The sequence below is a fragment of the Aquarana catesbeiana genome, linkage group LG01 (assembly GCF_042186555.1).
Source record: "Aquarana catesbeiana isolate 2022-GZ linkage group LG01, ASM4218655v1, whole genome shotgun sequence".
NCBI classification, from domain to species: domain Eukaryota; kingdom Metazoa; phylum Chordata; class Amphibia; order Anura; family Ranidae; genus Aquarana; species Aquarana catesbeiana.
Genome location: NC_133324.1, coordinates 325,265,666 through 325,270,398, shown reverse-complemented (window position 1 = coordinate 325,270,398; position 4,733 = coordinate 325,265,666).

Sequence of the window (4,733 nt, the reverse complement as noted above, 5' to 3'; positions counted from 1 at the left end):
ATGCTGTAGCATTGCGTTAAGGTAGCCCTTTCATGTTAAGGGGCTGCCAATGCACCAAAACAGACAAAAATATACCTACACCTTTGGGGACATTGTAAAGAATGAAAAAAGGGGTATTCCTACAGCACAAGAAAGAGGAAAAAGAACTCTAAAAGCAAAGTTGCAGCAGTTGAACTGAATTAGGCAAATCCTCCATAAGTAATAAGTAAAAAAAATGTGATCAGTGCTTGCACAAATGCATAAAAGTCACCCACTATCCCAAAAGCATAAGAAATCTAACTTCTATTGCAATAATATATGCAGGTAGATGTTAAAACACTGCAACGACTACAAAAGTATCTGGTAGTGCTGCACAGGAATAAATGTAATAAACTCACTCACTTGCTGCTGTCCATTTCTTGATCAAGTAGCATCCAGTTTTGCAGCTGAGTAGACAATGGTTCTAGTAATCTTCCTTGCAGAGCCAAGTGGGATTCATTTAGGTTGTTGCAGGGTAGAAATCACTGGGGGAAAGAGCACTCCAAACCTACCAGAACCCCATCCGCTGGTGTTCTGACAGGTGGGAGATAAAATTAGGAGATGACTATTGACAATGCAAAGCTGCTCTGAGTGACGTCACAGTGTTCCCCAGCTTCCGTTCTGACTAGTTTTGATTGAACCGTCAACCATTCTCAAGGAAAGATTCATTGAGAAAGATTGGCAGTCCAATTGAAACTAGTCAAAAGTGAAGCTTGGGATCAGATCAGCAGTTCTGATTAGGAAGCAAACAGCTATATTATGCTGAGTATCTGTCACTGACTGCGCCATGCTGATTGAAGTCTCAGTGGAGAGAATCTTCACTTAAAGCCAACAGTCCAACATATATTATTACTAATATATGTTATACTACTAGCCCAAGAGGTAAATATTCTCCTACTCCCCAGCCTAATCCTCTCCTGGTCAGCCACAATCCCAGAGACTGATATGTTTTAGTATACAGGTGAAATGCACATTAAAAAAACATCCACAGTATTAAGGAAAAATAATACATCACCTTTCCAGTTTGCATAGATTATACATATTTTTCAGGGAAAAAAAATCCCATGCATATAGTGGTGAATGCAATGCATCTATGGTTGTAAGCAAAAGGAAAAAAATATTTCAACACAAATAAATATTTCAGCAACAATAATTAAATGCACTGACAAAACATCGATCTAATATTGATTAACATTCAAAGGCGAATTCTTAGACTTGTATAGTTTTCTCAAGAAAACCCATGCAATATTTCAGCAGTAGTCACATAAAGGTTGGTTGCAGTAAAATTGCTAAACCATGGGTAAAATGCATGGACAAATAATATCTAGTGCTTTAAATCATAAATCATTGAAGCATTTAGCAGTGCACATCCAATGTAATCCACACTGAGTGCTTTAAACCAGTTCAATAGTGTTCTACCATTGTGGATTACACCATCATAACACCTCGTGGGTTTCCCTCCCTTCAGATATTACAGTCACCAGATCTCCAATATAATACGTCTTATATTAGACTTCTCCATCCACGATAAGTCACACTATAGATAGGAATCTCCACCAAATGCCATGCATCTCACATAAGGAAAGAAACACACTCCATAGCGTAATCCCATCTTAGATTTACTGATAATAAACCCCCCACATTAAAAACACAATTACAAAGATAATAAAAAGTCAGCATTGATAAAATAGCGAGTAACGAGTCCCCTGAGGAAGCTCACGCACTAGGTGGGTGAAACGTGTTGGTGCAAGGACCCCCGCACACCCAGAGCCTCATCTGCATCTTGAGGATGACCATCCCTTGCTACCTAATCGTCCATCCGTCTTTTGGTCCTGCACTGTGAGGCGACCATTCCAACGATCAGAGCAGCACCATGCCACTCTTGAGTGACACCTAGGAAGCACCAGCGTACCTTGACCGGCAGAGACATTTGCCGGACGTTCATTTATCAAGTGAGCCCTGACAAGCTCTTGACCCAGGCATCCAGCTGAACCGGTGACTGGCGTGACTACACGGCTACCCAGAGTGACGCCAGTACGCCGATTGGTTCGGGAATCACCGCGATCGTGGAGACATCAATGTGTGGTGAGAGAGAGCATGCAGGCTGAATGTTACTCGCTATTTTATCAATGCTGACTTTTATATTATCTTTGTAAGTGTGTTTTTAAAGGGGGGGTTATTATCAATAAATCTAAAACTGAATTAAGCATGGAGTGTGTTTCTTTCCTTGTGTGTGATGCACGGCGCTTGGAGGAAATGCCTATCTATAGTGTGGCTTATAGTGGATGGAGAAGTCTAATGATATAAGGCATGTTATATTGGGGATCTGGTGAGTTTAATATCTGAAGGGAGTCAAACCTACGAGGTGTGGTGATGGTGTTTATGAACTCACAATAGTGGAACACTATTGAACTGTTTTAAAGCACGCAGTATGGATTACACTGGATGAGCACTGCTAAATGCTTCAATAATTTATGATTTACGCACTAGATGTAGAATGATGGACTGAATTTATAGCAGCAACTATTTGTGCAAAGAATTCTGTCTGGAGTATCTGTTTTAGCTGTTTTTACATGTGCACTTGGAGTAGTGATTTATTAGCTTTTTTCCCTGCTTTAAATGGACAAATAACAGTCCATTTTTTCTACAGAGCTTGTTCCCATTACTACGCTCTGTTTCGTCATGTTGGGAAAAAAACAATATGCTGCATTTTCCTATATTGCCCTGCTTGGGCAATCTATTGAATGACACATCCCTGTACAACAAGGGTATTGAGTTTGAAGCTGTCCAAAGGAACATATCATTTGGAATTTCACATTTTTTCATTCAAAATGCAAGGGAGCATCTCAATGGTTATCAGAACCAGTTTTCATAGGCTCTATAGGTAAATGGATTTTTGGGATCTTTTTTTTGACGGTTAAAAAGATGAACAGAAACACTGTTTGCCATTTACTCCATTTTTGGACTGTCTGGTTGCCAGATCTTTCAAAGTTTTTGTCATATAAGGCCTCTAGCATCAGTCTAAATGAGTCTCCCAGAGATTCGTTAAAGTAACTGGAGCATAAAAGTCTCGGACATTCCCACATTCTGGTTCATATGCTGTCAATCCTGATAACTTCATTAACTCTATAAAAAAACATTGCTTATACAATCATTCAAAAATAATTACTTATTTCTCTAACATAATGATAAATTGGCTTGTTTCTGTATTAAAAATAAAGTTGTTTTAAAAACCTTGTACATTTTGTTCCCTATTTTTTGGTGGGTGAGTAGGTAAGGAGTTCCCTGGTAGCAGATTGATATTAGGGGAGGAGCTAGCCCATTTTCCTTGAGCTTTCCTCTTTAAGAACTATTTTACTGATGCATTATGGGCTGGTATGATTTTGCGAAGGGCTACACGCTGAAGGCTCCTTTATTATGCAAATATTAACCTATGTACCTGGTGTGCCAGGCTGGTATAATTTACAGAGGAAAGGATGTACTGGGTCTTAAATAAAGATTTAGAACAACATGCACATACAGGAAAAAATTACAGCAAAAAATAATGGAAGATCTGTGCATATGCATCCATCAAAGTGGATCATATGCAAAGAACCAGCGAAACACCAGCTGGGCAGATTTTAAGATGTTTGCTCATCTGTTAGCAACTGAGTTTTAAAACTTGTTTAGTCAGTCTTTAAAGTGAAACTCTGCTCAAACTATTTTTATTTTTTTCAGAAGAGTGAAACAGAGTTTGATCTGCTGTTTATGACCCTTAAAAGTACATCTCCCTACTCTCTGGCAGGGCTATAACAGTTCAGCTTTGTTTCAAGCTGAAATAGATCCTCTATCAACTGCATTTTACTAATAGGCAAGCAAAATTAGAATCAAACACCCCTAGTAGGTTTTTCATAGGACTCCAGATCCCTGGTTGTCACAGAATGACAGTGGATATCATATACATCACACAATCAGCAGAAGAAACCAGTCTCACTTCACCGAAAACAATAAAACCTTTAGAGAGCTAAACACAACCAGATTAAAAGCAATTTGAGCTTCATTTATGACAGTTGGGCCTCATATGGGTTAACTACCAAGTAATAATGAACACTTGCTAGTATCTCTGTGCTCATTATCATGCACAGATATTTTCCCACATGATGGAAAATCTCTTTGTCACTCAAAGATTGAATAGGTAAATCACCAAACCTAGGAAAAATGGCTCCCAGTATAGGAATTCAAGCAAGGAATGAATAGTACAGAAAATAAATCATACACTAAGTATGCATACATCTATTTTGTACATTGCAGTTACCTACCCACTACCACTGAAAAAACTTATAATAATAGTAATAAAAGTAATAGTAAAGCTTTATTTTTTTTCCGTTAAAATAATAAACATGTTATACTTACCTGCTCTGTGTAATGGTTTTGCACAGAGCAGCCCCGATCCTTCTCTTTGTGGGACCCTCACCTGCGCTTCTGGCTCCTCCCTCTCGCCAAGTGCCCCATAGGAACTTGCTTCCTATGGCCACTTGTGTATGATTGATCCTGAGCCAGGCTGTTTGCATCTATGCAGACACACAGCCCGGCTCGACCCCCCCCCCCTGCTCTCTGCTCACAAGTTTTGATTGATAGCAGCAGGAGCTAATGGCTCCCACTGCTCTCAGCCAAGCCTGTGGAAGCTGCGAGAGGGGAGGAGAGCTACTGTGGACGTATACAGCGCTGGACTGAGA